Consider the following 16,436-nt stretch of genomic DNA (forward strand, 5'->3'; position numbering starts at 1 on the left):
TCTATCCAATAAAGAGTTAAGGTAACGATCATACAGATGCTCAATGAACTTGGGAGAAGAATGGATGAACACAGTGAGAATTTCCACCACAAGTTAAAAAATATAAAGAAGAACTAAACAGAGCTGATGAATACAATAACTGAAATAAAAATTTTACTAGAAGAAATCAACAGTAGATTAGATGAGACAGAGGAAGGAATTAGTGATCTGGAAGATAAAGTAGTGGAAATAATTCAAACTGAACAGAAAAAAGAATGAAAAGAAATCAGGATAGTTTAAGAGGCATCAGAGACAACATTAAGCATACTAATACCTGCATTATAGGGGTTCCAGAAGGAGAAAAGAGAAAGAAGCAGAGAACTTATTTGAAGAAATAATAGCAAAAATCTTCTCTTAACCTGGGGAAGGAAACAGACATCAAGATCCAGATAGCACAGACAATCCCAAACAAAATGAACCCAAAGAGGTCTACACCAAGACACATTACAATTTAAATGGCAAAAATTAAAGATAAAGAGAGACCCTTAAAAGCAGCAAGAGAAAAACCAGTAGTTACATACAAGGGAATTCCCATAAGACTTTCAGCAAACTTTCGAGAGAAATTTTGCAGGCCAGAATGGAGTGGCACAATATATTCAAAGTGATGAAAGGAAAAAAGTTACAACCAAGAATACTCTACCCAGCAAGGTTATCATTCAGATTTTAAGGAGAGATAAAGAGTTTTACAGACAAGCAAAAGCTTAAGAAGTTCAGCATCACTAAACTAGCCTTATAAGAAATAAAGGGACTTATCTAAGTGAAAAAGAAAAGGCCACAACTAGAAATATGAAAATTATGAAAGGAAAAAGGTCACTGACAACCATAGACAACCATACAGTAAAGGTGGTAGAATAATCACTCATAAAACTAGTAAGAAGGTAAAAAGACAAAGTAGTAAAATCATCTATATGCACAGTAAGTAGTTAAGGAATACAATAAACAAAAAGATGCAAATTATGACATCAAAAACATTAAATGTATCTGTGGGGTAAAAATATTGGGATGTTGGAATGCATTTGAACTTAAGAGTGTATAGGTTTTTATATATAAAACCTCATTGTAACTACAAACTGCAAGCTTAAAATAGATACACAGACAAAAAGAAAAAGGAATCCAAACATAACATTGAGAAAGTCATCAAATCACAAAAAAAGAGAAAAAAGAAAGAAAGAAAAAAAACAACTACAAAAATAATCAGAAAACATACTTATCAATAATTATTTTAAATGTAAATGGACTAAATCCTCCTATCAAAAGACATACAGCGGCTGAATAGATTAAAAAAAAAAGACCCATATATATGTTGCTTACACAAGACTCTTCAGATCTAAAGACAAACAGACTGAAATTGAGGGTATGAAAAAAAGGTATCTCATGCAGATGGAAATGAAAATAAAGATGGGGGTAGGAATACTCACATCAGAAAAAATAGACTTTAAAACAAAGAGTGTAACAAGAGACAAAGGAGGACATTACATAATGACAAAGCAATAAATACAACAAAAAGATATAGCAATTGTTAATATATATGAACCCACCATAAGAACACCTAAATGCATAAAGCAAATATTAACAAGGATAAAGGGAAAAATTGACGATAACACAATAAAAATAGGGAAGTTTAATTCCACACTTCCATCAATTAACAGATCATCCAGACAGAAAATCAATAAGAAAACACTGACTTTAAATGGCACTTTAGATTAGATAAGATTAATAGATATTTACAGAACATTTTATTCAAAAACAGCAGAAAATCATTCTTTCAAGTGCACATGGAACATTCTCCAGGATAGATCACATGCTAGGCCACAAAACACATCTCAATAAATTTAGGAAAATTGAAATCATATCAGGCATCTTTTCTGACCACAACAGTATGACACTCAAAATCAATTTCATGAAAAAAGCTGCAAAAAACACAAACAAATGGAGTCTAAACAACATGCTACTAAACAACCAACAGGTCAACAAAGAAATTTAAAAATACCTGGGGACAATTTAGAATGGAAACAAAATTATCCGAAATCTATGAGACAAAAGAGAAGCATTTCTAAGAGGAAAATTTATCGTGATACAAGCCTACCTTAGGAAACAAGAAAAATCTCAAATAAACAATCTAAACTTACACTTAAAGGAACCAGGAAAAGAACAAACAAAACCCAAAGTTAGTAGAAGAAAAGAAATAATAAAGATCAGAGCAGAAATAAATAAAATAGAGACAAAAAAAGAAAAAAATCAATAAAACTGAGTTGATTCATTGAAAAACATGTTGATAAACATTTAGACAGTCTGATCAAGAAACAAAGAGAGAGTGCTCAAATCAATAAAATCATAAATGAAAAAGAAGTTACAAGTGATACCTCAGAAATACAAAGAATCATAAGAGATTACTATAAACAACTATAGCCAATAAAGTGAACAACCTAGAAATGGATAAATTATTAGAAATGTACAATCTCCCAAGACTAAATCAGGAAGGAATAGAATATACAAACAGACTGATTACTAGTAATTAAATTGAATCAGTAACTTAAAAACTCTCAGTAAACAGAAGTCCAAGACCAGATGGCTTCACAGGTGAATTCTACCAAACATTTAAAGAAGAGTTAACACCTACTCTTCTCAAACTATTCCAAAAAATTGCAGAGGAAGAAATGCTTCCAAACTCATTCTATGATTCCAAGATCACCCTGATACCAAAACCATAAAAAGACACACCACACACACAAAATTACAGGCCAACATCCATGATGAACATGGATCCAAAATTCCTCAGCAAAATGTTGGCAAACTGAACTCAACAATACATTAAAAGGATCATACACCATGATCAAGTGGGATTTATCTCAGAGGTGCAAGGATGTTTCAATATCTGCAAATCAATCAATGTGATACATCATATTAACAAAATCATATGACCATCTGAATAGATGTAGAAGAAGCATTTGATGAAAATCCATTTATGATCAAAAAAAATCAGTAAGACCATATATAACAAATCAACAGTCAACAACATATTCAACAGTGAAAATCTGAAAAAATTTCATCTAAGATCAGGAATAAGACAAGGATGTCCACTCTTTTTTTTTTTTTTTTTTGCGGTACGTGGGCCTCTCACTGCTGTGGCCTCTCCCGTTGCAGAGCACAGGCTCCGGACGCACAGGCTCAGCGGCCATGGCTCACGGGCCCAGCGGCTCCACGGCATGTGGGATCCTCCCGGACCAGGGCACGAACCCATGTCCCCTGCATCGGCAGGCGGACTCTCAACGACTGCGCCACCAGGGAAGCCCAGGAAGTCCACTCTTGCCACTTTTATTCAACATAGTATTTGAAGCCCTAGCCACAACAATCAACAAGAAAATAAATAAATAAAAGGAATCCAAATTGGAAAGGAAGAAGTAAAACTGTCAGTTTCAGGTGACATAATACTATACATAGAAAATCCGAAGCATGCCACCAAAAACACTATCACAACTAATGACTCAGTAAGGTTGCAAGGTACAAAATTAATGGCTATAATCTGTTGTAAATTTATCCATTAATAATGAACTATCAGAGAGAAATCAAGAAAACAATCCCATTACAATTGAATCAAAAAGAATAAAATATCTAGAAACTTAACCAAGGAAAACACTGAAAACTATAAGACACTGAAGAAAGAAATTGCAGATGATACAAGCAAATGGAAAGATATACCATTCGTGTGGATTAGAAGAATTAATACTGCTAAAATGACCATACTACTCAAGGTAATTTACAGATTCAAAGCAATCCTTATCAAAATATCCTTGGCATTTTCACAACACTAGAACAAATAATTCTAAAATCTGTATGGAAACACAGAAGATCCCAAAAAGAAAAAACAAAACAAAAAAAGAACAAAGCTGGAGGTATCATGCTCCCTGATTTCAAACTATACTACAAAGCTACAGTAATCAAGATAGTGTGACACACTGAGAGTACAGCCATGTCTGTCCTCGTATCCTTAGTGCCTGGATGAGGGTGGATGCTCAATAAGTGTCTATGAATGAAAGGGGTTAATGAATGACTGAATATTAAGTTGTATAGGCTTTTGAGGTTGGTTACAACTTTCACAATTTCAACTTTTTGAGACAGAAGAATGGGAAGTAAAGCTAAGTTGTGAATCAAAATGCCTCTGATTTTGCTGGATTCAATTAATACCAAAAAGTATGCAGCACTGAGTTTATCAGTGCTATTAAAGCTATTAAATACACAAAAATCAAATCAATATATTTCTATATATAGTTCCTATATTCCTGTAATCTCTCCTATACTTATACCTGAAGCTTATTGTAATCATTCCAGTTCAGAATGTATTAAGCATATTGTATGTGTCAAACACTACACTAGATACTGGGTACATAAGAAATAAAAATTGGGAAAAATAGAAACTGACATATAGGCCAATGGAACAGAATAGAGAGCCCAAAAATGAACCCACACTTGTGAGTCAAGTGATTTATGACAAAGGAGGCAAGAATATACAATGGGTGGGGAAAACACAGTGCCTTCAATAGATGGAGTTGGGAAAACTGGACAGTACATGAAAAAGTATCAAACTGGACTCTTTTCTCATACCATATACAAAAATCAACTCCAAATGGATTAAAGACTTAAATGTAAGACCTGAAACAATAAAGCTTCTAGAAGAACACATAGGCAGTACACTCTGTGATGCTGGTCTTAGCAATAATTTTTTTGATCTGTCCCTTCAGGCAAGGGAAACAAAAGCAACTATCAGCAACAAGACTATATCAAACTAAAAGGTTTTGCACAGTGATTGAAGCCATCAACAAAATGAAAAGGCAACCAATTGAATGAGAAAAGCTATTTGCAAATAATATATCTGATAAGGGTTAATATCCAAAATATACAAAGAACTCATACAACGCAACATCAATCTAATTTTAAAAAGTGCAGAGGACTTAAATAGACAATTTTTCCAAAGGAGACATACAGATGGCTAACAGACACAGAAAAAGATGCTCAATATTAGAGATCATCAGGGAAATGCAAAGCAAAACCAAAATGAGATACCACCTCACACCTCTCAGACTGGCTAAAAGACACAAATAACAAGAGTTGGCAAGGATGTCGAAAAGTGGGAACTCTTGTGCATTGTTAGTGGGACTGTAGGTTGGTGAAGCCACTATGGAAAAGACTATGGAGGTTTCTCAGAAATTAAAAATAGAACTGCCATGTGATTCAGCAATTTCACTTCTAGATATTTACCCGAAGAAAACAATAACACTAATTATAAAAGATATATGCACATCAATGTTCATTGTAGCTATTTACAATAGCTAAGATATGGAAACAACCTAAGTGGCCAATGATAGAGGAATGGAAAAAGAAGATGTGGTATATATATGCAATTGAATATTATTCAGTCATAAAAAATAAGTGAAATCTTGTCACTTGCAGCAGCAGCAGGGATGGATCTAGAAAGATTTGTGCTAAGTGAAATAAGTCAGACAGAGAAAGATAAATACCATATGATCTCACTTTTATGTGGAATCTTAAAAACAAGAAACAAACAAAACAAAATGAAAACAGCCTCATAGGCACAGAGAAAAAATGAGTGGTTGCCAGAGGGCAGGGAGTTGGGGGACAGGTGAAGTAGGTGTAAGGGATTAAGAAGTACAAACCTCCAGTTATTAGTTAAATAAGCCATGGGGATGTACTACACAGCATAAGGAATATAGTCAGTTATATCGTAATAACTTTGTATGGGGACAAATTGTTACTAGACTTATTGTGGTGATCACATTCATAATATATACAAATGTCAAATCACTAGGTAGTACACCTGAAACTAACATAATCTTTCACATCACCTATTGATATATTCAATAAACAAATAAACAAACAAATAAAATAATGGTTGCAGGCAGACAATAAATGAATGCCAAAATTAGTGAGCAAAATTATAGTGAAAACCAGGATACTTGCAGTCTTAAAGTGTGTCTCCATTAGAAAGTATCTTTTGAGAGGGAAAAAAAAGAAATTTCACATTGAAAAAAACTGGTAAACACTATCTTTAACAAGTGCTCAAGATTGACATCAATCATTAAGAAGATATAGAACATTCTCTAACACCACATGAAAAAATAAACTCAAAATGGATTCAAGATCTAAATGTAAATCTGGAGTCAAAGTTGTTTGAGAAGCAGTTACATCCCTAGATCATCTGCCTACCTTCATGCTACTAGACAACTATATGATTTTAAGGTATACAGGGTCTCAAAAAATTTACCACCCTACCTGAGAAGGAACTTTCTGGAGAAACTGCTCATTGAGAGACCAGTAAAGACAAAGGGTGAGATACAAAATGCAGGAAATGGAACCAGGAGAGAGATGAAGCAAAAATAAACAAATGGGACCTAATTAAACATAAAAGCTTTTGTACAGCAAAAGAAATCATCAACAAAATGAAAAAACCTACTGAATGGGAGAAAATATTTGCAAATGATAGGACCAATAAAGGATTAATATCCAAAATATATAAACAGCTCATACAACTCAACATCAAAAACAAAAACAAACAACTTGATTAAAAAATGGGCAGAAGAACTGAATGGATCTTTTTCCAAAGAGGAAACACAGATGGCCAACAGGCACATAAAAAGATGCTCAACATCACTAATCATCAGGGAAACGCAAATCAAAACCACAATGAGACATCACCTCATACCTTTAAGAATGGTTATCATTGGCACAGTGGTTAAGAATCCACCTGCCAGTGCAGGGTACATGGGTTCAATACCTGGTCTGGGAAGATCCCACCTGCTGTGGAGCAAATAAGCCCATGCACCACAACTACTGAGCCTGTGCTCTAGAGCCTGTGAGCCACAACTACTGAGCCCACATGTCACAACTACTGAAGCTCACGCACCTAGAACCAATGCTCCACAACAAGAGAAGCCACCACAATGAGAAGCCCATGCACTGCAATGAAGAGTAGCCCCCGCTCGCCACAACTAGAGAAAGCCCACGTGCAGCAACAAACACCCAACACAGCCAAAACTAAATAAAATTTAAAAAAAAGACTTGATGCTGAACTCTGTCTCATTCTAATAAAAAAAAATTCATCAAAAATTTTTTAAAAAAATGAATGGTTATCATCAAAAAGATCACAAATAACAAGTATCGGTGAGGATGTGGAGAAAATACACTCTTGTGGGGATGAAAACTGGTGCAGCCACTGCGGAAAACAGTATGGTCTTTCTCAAAAACTAAAACCAGAACTACCATATGATCCAGCAATTCTACTCCTGGGTATATATCTGAAAAATGTTCATAGCAACATTATTTACAATTGCCAAGATATGGAAACAACCTAAGTCTCCATCAACAGACAAATGTGTAAAGAAGTTATGGTACATATATACAATGGAATACTACTCGGCCATAAAAAAGAATGAAATTTTGCCCTTTGCAGTAGCATGGATGGACTTAGAAGGCATTATGCTAAGTGAAATAAATCAGAGAGAGAGACAAATACTGTATGACATCACTTATATGTGGAATCTAAAAATACAACAAACTACTGAATATAACATAAAAGAAGCATACTCACAGATATAGGGAACAAACTAATGGTTACCAGGTGGGAGGCGGGGAGAGACAATATAGGGGTGGGGGAGTGGGAGGTACAAACTCTTCGGTGTAAGATAGGCTCAAGGATATATTGTACAACATAGGAAATATAGCCAGTGTTTTGTAATAATTGTAAATGGAAAGTAACCTTTAAAAATTGTATAATTTTTTAAAAAACTTTAAAAAGAACTAATACTGAGAAAACATCAGGCAAACCTAAATTGAAAAACATTCTACAAAATAACTAACCTAAATTACTCATAAAAAGTGCCAAGGTCACAAAAGACAAAGACAGAGGAACTTTCACAGTTTGGAAGAGACTAAATAAATATTACAATTAAATGCAGAGTAGGAGCCTGGATTGGATTCTGGACCAGAAAATGATGTTATTGGGATAATTCATAAAATTTAAGTCAGGGCTCTGCCTGTAATACATATATATATATATATATATATATATATATATGCAATAGTTAGTAGTATTGTACCAATGTTCATTTCCTTGCTTTGGTAAATGTGCTATGGTTATAGAAAATGTTAACATTAGTAGAAACTGAATGAAGGGTATAGAGGAATTCTCTGTACATTTTTGCAACTTTTCTGTTAGTCATAAAATTATTTCAAAATACAAAAATTTAAATTTTTAAGTGAAATCTGTTTTTATTTCCTTGTTTAGACTCATCTAATTTTATGAAGTTCTCTCTGGTCATCCTGGCCGAAATGAGTTGTGCTAGATTGCATGATTTTGAATCCCAAACCCACAATATCCTAGCTATATAACTTTGGACAAGTTACTTTACCTCTGTGTTCTTTAATTTTCTCACATGTAAAATGGGAGTAGTAATAGCACCTGCCTCATACGATTGTTTTAAGGACATAATAGTTTAAGATGGATAAGTGCTTAAAGGGTATCTGCCACATGGTAAACATTATATAAGTGTTAGCTGTTACTATTATCATTACTGAACCTACATTGCCCTATTCACACATTTTTTGCACTTCAATTCTTAGAATATAAATTTGTTCTCGTATATAGATGATAAACAATGACAATGGTTGTAAGACTGTTTTAGAGTCAGTCCCCTACTTTCATATGTATTCATACATGTAAATACAAGAACTTAAATGTGAGAATGTTGAATACTGATTTGCATGTTTTGTAGGATTAGTTTATCAGTTTATACATCCAAATCCAAATTTGTTTTGAAATGTCTTGGGAATAGAACAAGTTAGAAAAGCGTAAGTTTTTCAAAATTAATTTGGGAAAGAAAGGTTCACTTGTACTCAGTTTTATCCCCCACCACACACTCACTTACAGTGCCTTGTATAATACCTATCAGATAATAAGCATAAAATCACTTTGCTAAATGTAAGGATAAATGAATAAAAAAATAAATTGGTATTAAGCAATGCTTTGTCTCAATAAATGTGGGTACAACCATGATTTGATGCCTCTGCTTAAAATGCTATTGGCTAGGGCTAAAATTATTATTAAATTTTTTAATTTCAGAAATGCTTCATGTTTTATTTAATTCTGTAACATTGTAAGAGACAAGAAAGAGTCTGAGAAAATATTTGAAGAGATTATAGTAGAAAATTTCCCTAACATGGGACAGGAAATAGTCACCCAAGTCCAGGAAGCACAGAGAGACACATACAGGATAAACCCTAGGCAAAACACACCAAGACACATATTAATCAAACTAACAAAAATTAAATTCAAAGAAAAAAATATTAAAAGTAGCAAGGGAGAAGCAAAAAATGACATACAAAGGAATCCCCATAAGGTTATCAGCTGATTTTTCAGCAGAAACTCTGCAGGCCAGAAGGGAGTGGCAGGATATACTCCACTATGTAGAACAGTATGGAGGTTCCTTAAAAAAACTACAAATAGAACTAACATATGACCCAGCAATCCCACTACTGGGCATATACCCTGAGAAAACCATAATTCAAAAAGAGTCATGTACCAAAATGTTCATTGCAGCTCTATTTACAATACCCTGGAGATAGAAACAACTTAAGTATCCATCATTGGATGAATGGATAAAGAAGAGGTGGCACATATATACAATGGAATATTACTCAGCCATAAAAAGAAATGAAATTGAGCTATTTGTAATGAGGTGGTGGACCTAAATTCTGTCATACAGAGTGAAGTAAGTCAGAAAGAGAAAGACAAATACCGTATGCTAACACATATATATGGAATTTAAGGGAAAAAAATGTCATGAAGAACCTAGGGCTAAGACAGGAATAAAGAACAGACCTACTAGAGAATGGACTTGAGGATATGGGGAAGGGGAAGGGTAAGCTGTGACAAAGCAAGAGAGTGGCATGGACATATATACAATACCAAACGTAAAATAGATAGCTAGTGGGAAGCAGCCGCATAGCACAGGGAGATCAGCTCGGTGCTTTGTGACCACCTAGAGGGGTGGGATAGGGAGGGTGGGCGGGAGGGAGACGCAAGAGGGAAGAGATATGGGAACATATGTATATGTATAACTGATTCACTTTGTTATAAAGCAGAAACTAACACACCACTGTAAACCAATTATACTCCAATAAAGATGTAAAAAAAAAAAGACTATTAGAAGAGACAAAGTAGGACACTACATAATGATCAAGGGATCAATCCAAAAAGAAGATATAACAATTGTAAATATTTATGTGTTCAACATAGGAGCACCTTAATACATAAGGCAAATGCTAACAGTGAAAAAAGGGGAAATCGACAGTAACACAACAATAGTAGGGGACTTTAACACCCTACTTTTACCAATGGACAGATCATCCAAAATGAAAATAAATAAGGAAACACAAGCTTTAAATGATACATTAAAAACGATGGACTTAATTCATATTTATAGGACATTCCATCCAAAAACAGCAGATTACTCTTTCTTCTCAAGTGCTTATGGAACATTCTCCAGGATAGATCATATTTTGGGTCACAAATCAAACCTTGGTAAATTTAAGAAAATTGAAATCATATCACGTAACTTTTCCGACTACAATGCTATGAGACTAGATATCAATTATAGGAAAAAATCTGTAAAAAATGAAAACACATGGAGGCTAAACAATACACTACTAAATAACCAAGAGATCACTGAAGAAATCAAAAAGGAAATCAAAAAATACCTAGAAACAAATGACAATGAAAACACAATGACCCAAAACCTATGGGATACAGCAAAAATGATTCTAAGAGGGAAGTTTACAGCAATAGAATCCTACCTCAAGAAACAAGAAACATCTCAAATAAATACCGTAACCTTACATCTAAAGCAAATAGAGAAAGAAGAACAAAAAAACCTCAAAGTTAGCAGAAGGAAAGAAATCATAAAGATCAGATCAGAAATAAATGAAAAAGAAATGAAGGAAATGATAGCAAAGATCAACAAAACTAAAACCTGCTTCTTGAGAAGATAAAAAAAAAATTGATAAATCATTAGCCAGGCTCATCAAGAAAAAGAGGTAGAAGACTCAAATCAATAGAATTAGAAATGAAAAAGGAGAAGTAACAACTGACACTGCAGAAAGATAAAGGATCATAAGAGATTACTACAAGCAACTATACGCCAATAAAATGGACAACTTGGAAGATAAGGATAATTCTTAGCAAAGCACAATCTTCTGAGACTGAACCATGAAGAAAGACAAAATATAAACAGACCAATCACAAGCACTGAAATTGAAACTGTGATTAAAAATCTTTCAACAAAAAAAAGCCCAGGACCAGATGGCTTCACAGGTGAATTCTATCAATAATTTAGAGAAGAGTTAACACCTACCCTTTTCAAACTCTTCCAAAATGTAGCAGAGGTAGGAACACTGTCAAAGTCATTCTTTGAGGCCACCATCACCTGATATCAAAACCACACAAAGGTACTACAAAAAAAGAAAATTACAGACCAATATCACTGATGAACATAGATGCAAAAATCTTGCAAACAGAATTCTGCAAACAGAATCCAACAACACATTAAAAAGATCATACACCATGATCAAGTGGGGTTTATCCCAGGAATGCAAAGATTCTTCAATATACACAAATCAATCAATGTGATAAACTACATAAACAAATTGAAGGAAAAAAGCCATACGATCATCTCAAGAGATGCAGAAAAATCTTTTGACAAAATTCAACACCAATTTATGATAAAAACTCTCCAGAAAGTAGGCATAGAGGGTACCTACCTCAACGTATTAAAGGCCACATATGACAAACCCACAGCAAATACCATTCTCAATGGTGAAAATCTGAAACCATTTCCACTAAGATCAGGAACAAGACAAGGTTGTCCACTCTCACCACTATTATTCAACATTGTTTTGGAAGTTTTGCCACAGAAATCAGAGACGAAAAAGAAATAAAAGGAATCCAAATTGGAAAAGAACAGTAAAACTGTCACTGTTTGCAGATGACATGATACTATACCTAGAAAATCCTAAAGATGTTACCAGAAAACTACTAGAGGTAATCAATGAATTTGGTAAAGTAGCAGAATACAAAATTAATGCACAGAAATCTCTTGCATTCCTATACACTAACATGAAAGATCAGAAAGGGAAATTAAGAAAATAATCCCATTTACCATCGCAACAAAAAGAATAAAATACCTCGGAATGAAATGTAAAATACATAGCTAGTGGGAAGCAGCCACATAGCACAGGGACATCAGCTCAGTACTTTGTTTCCAAATAGGGAGGGTGAGAGGGAGACACAAGAGGGAGGAGATATGGGGATATATGTATATGTATAGTTGATTCACTTTGTTAAAAGCAGAAACTAACACACCATTGTAAAGCAATTATACTCCAATAAAGACGTTAAAAAAGAAAAAAAATACCTAGGAATATATCTACCTAAGGAGGCAAAAACTTGTACTCAGAAAACTATAAAACACTGATGAAAGAAATCAAAGATTACATAAACATATGGAGAAATATACCAAGTTTTTGGATTGGAAGAATAAATATTGTGAAAATAACTATACTACCCAAAGCAATCTACAGATTTAATGAAATCCCTACCAAACTACCAATGGCATTCTTCACAGAACTATAACAAACATTTTTACAATTTGTATGGAAACACAAAAGACCCTGAATAGCCAAAGCAATCTTGAGAAGAAAAACGGAGCTGGAGGAATCAGGGTCCCCAACTTCAAACTATACTACAAAGCTACAGTAATCAAGACAGTATGGTACTGGCACAAAAATAGAAATATAGATCAATGGTATCAAGGGATAGAAAGCCCAGCGATAAACCGACACACATATGGTCACCTAATTTACAACAAAGGAGGCAAGAACATACAGTGGAGAAAATACAGCCTCTTCAATAAGTGGTGCTGGGAAAACTGAACAGCTATATGTAAAAGAATGAAATTAGAACACTCCCTAACACCATACACAAAAATAAACTCCAAATGGATTAAAGACCTAAATGTAATACCGGACACAATAAAACTCTTAGAGGAGAACACAGGAAAAACATCTTTGACATAAACCACAGCAAGCTCTTTTGACCCACCTCTTAGAGTAATGAAAATAAAAACAAAAATAAACAAATGGGACCTAATGAAACTTAAAGCTTTTGCACAGCAAAGGAAACCATAAACAAAACAAAAAGCCAACCCTCAGAATGAGAGAATGTATTTGCAAATGAATCAACGGACAAAGGATTAATCTCCAAAATAGACAAATATCTCATGGAGCTCAATATCAAAAAAACAAACAACCCAGTTAAAAAATGGGCAGAAGACCTAAATAGACATTTCTCCCAAGAAGACATACAGATGGCCAAGAAGCACATGAAAAGCTGCTCAACATCACTAATCATTAGAGAAATGCAAATCAAAACTACAATGAGGTATCACCTCACACTGGTCAGAATGGCCATCATCAGAAAAATCTACAAACAATAAATGCTGGAGAGGGTGTGGAGAAAAGGCAACCCTTCTGCCATGTTTGTGGGAATGTAAATTAATACAGCCACTATGGAGAACAGTATGGAGGTTACTTAAGAAACTAAAAATAGAACTACCATATGACCCAGCAATCCCATTACTGGGCATATACCCTGAGAAAACCATAATTCAAAAGGACACATGTACCCCAGTGTTCATTGCAGCACTATTTACAATAGCCAGGACATGGAAACAACCCAAATGTCCAACAATAGATTAATTGATGAAGAAGATGTGGTTCATATACACAAAGGAATATTACTCAGCCATAAAAAGGAATGAAACTCGATCATTTGTAGAGATGTAGGTGGACCTAGAGTCTGTCATACAGAGTGAAGTAAGCCAGAAAGAGAAAAACAAATATTGTATGTTAACGCATATATGTCAAATCTAGAAAAATGGTACAGATGAACCTATTTTTAGGGCAGGAATAGAGACATAGATGTAGAGAAAGGACATGTGAACATGGGGAGAGGAAGAAGAGGGTGGGACGAATTGGAAGATTAGGTGTGACATAAATCTATTTCACCATGTGTAAAATAGATAGCTAGTGGGAACCTGCTGTACAGCTCAGGGTGCTCAGTTTGGTGCTCTGTGATGACCTAGATGGTTGGGATGGGGTGTTGAGAGGGAGGTACAAGAGGGAGGGGATATAGGTACACATATAGTTGATTCACTTCATTGTACAGCAGAAAGTAACACAACATTGTAAAGCAATTTTACTCAAAAAAAAAAAAAGACCATCAAAAAAAAAATGCTCAGAGAACTAAAGGAAGACATGAGAAAGTCAATAAAACACTATACGAACAAAATGGAAATAGCAATGAAGAGATATGACCTAAAAAAAATGATTCTAGAGTTGAGAAGTACAATAATTGAAATAAAAATTTCACTAGGGATTGAAAGGCAGATTTGAGCAGGCAGAAGAAAGAATCAGCAAATGAAGACTGGACAATTGAAATGATCAAGTCTGAAGAAATAAAAGAAAAAAGATTGAAGAAAAGTGAAGAGTCTAAGAGATGGGGCACAACCAATCAACATGTGCATTGTGGAAGAACCAGAAGGAGAAAATAGAAAGGGGTAGAGAGATTAGTTGAAGAAATAAAGCCACAAAACTTACCAAATTTGGTGAAAGACATGAATATAAACATGCAAAAATCTCAACAAATTTCAAATAGAATGAACTCAAACACTCCCACACCAAGACACATAATTAAACTTCCAAAAGACAAAGACAGAAAGTGAATTGTGAAAACAGCAAGAAAGAAGTAACTCATCACACATAAGCAATCATTAGCAAGATAATTAGCTGACTTCTCATCAGCAAGTTTGGAGGCTAGAAGGCTTTAAGTTGATATATTTAAAATGCTAAAAGAAAAAAACTGTCAACAAAGAATTCTCTATCCACCAAAACTGTTATTCAAAAGAGAGGTAGAAATCAAGATATTCCCAGATAAACAAAAGCTGAGGGAATTTGTTACAACTAGACCTGCTCTGCAAGAAATCCTAAACCGAGTTCTTCAGGTTGAAATGGAAGGACACTAGAAACAATATGAACAATTAAAGATCTCAGGAAAGGTAAATATGTGGACAGTTATAAAACGTGTATTATTGTAATAATTTTTTTTTTATTGCGGTACACGGGCCTCTCACTGTTGTGGCCTCTCCCGTTGCAGAGCACAGGCTCCGGACGTGCAGGGTCAGTGGCCATGGCTCACGGGCCTAGCTGCTCCGCGGCATGTAGGATCCTCCCAGACCTGGGCACGAACCCGCGTCCCCTGCATCGGCAGGCAGACTCTCAACCACTGCACCACCAGGGAAGCCCTGTAATAATAGTTTGTAATGCCACTTTTTGTTTTCTATGTGATTTAAGAGACTAATATGCTAAAAAATTAGTTTAAAAGCTAGAATTATTATCACTTTGGTTTGTAACTCCGCATATTATTTTCTACATAACTTAAGAGACTAATGCATTAAAAATTATTAGTTTATATTTTTGGACACACAAAGTACAAAGATATAATTTTGTGACCTTAGTAACAGAAAGTGGTGAAGAAAGAGCTGCAAATGGTAGAGCTTTTGTATATTATTGAAGTTAAGCTGGTATAAATTCAAACTAGAATGTTGTAACTTTACAATATAATCCCCAAGGTAATCCCAAAGAAAATAGTTATAGAGTATAAACAAAAGGAAATGAAAAGAGAATTAAAACATTTCAGCCCCCCAAATAAACTAAATACAAAAAAGAAAGGAAAGTGTGTCTCAAAGATATATACTGTACACTTATGTTCACGGCAGCATTATTAACAATAGCTAAGATGTGGAAGTAACTCAAGTGTCCATTGACAGCTGAATGGATAAGCAAAGTGTGGTATATAAATATACAATGAAATATTATTCATCCTGAAAAAAGAAGGAAATTCTGACATTGTTACATGGATGAATCTTGAGAACATTATGGTAAGTGAAATAAGCCAACCACAAAAAGACAAATACTGTATGATTCCACTTATATGAGGTACCTAGAGTAGTCAAAATCATAGAGACAGAAAGTAAATAGAATGGTAGTTACCAGGGCTGGGAAAGAGAGAATGGAGTGTTATTTTTTAATGGGTATAGAGTTTCAGTTTTACAAGATGAAAAGAATATTGATGATAGATGGTGGTGATTGTTATACAACAATACAAATATACTTAATATCACTGAAACTTAAAAATGGTTAAGATAGTAAATTTTACGTGTATTTTACTATAATAAAAAAATTAAAGAAAAATTTTTTCATCAAGGATTTTG

The sequence above is a fragment of the Globicephala melas genome, chromosome 5 (genome assembly GCF_963455315.2).
Source record: "Globicephala melas chromosome 5, mGloMel1.2, whole genome shotgun sequence".
NCBI classification, from domain to species: Eukaryota; Metazoa; Chordata; class Mammalia; order Artiodactyla; family Delphinidae; genus Globicephala; species Globicephala melas.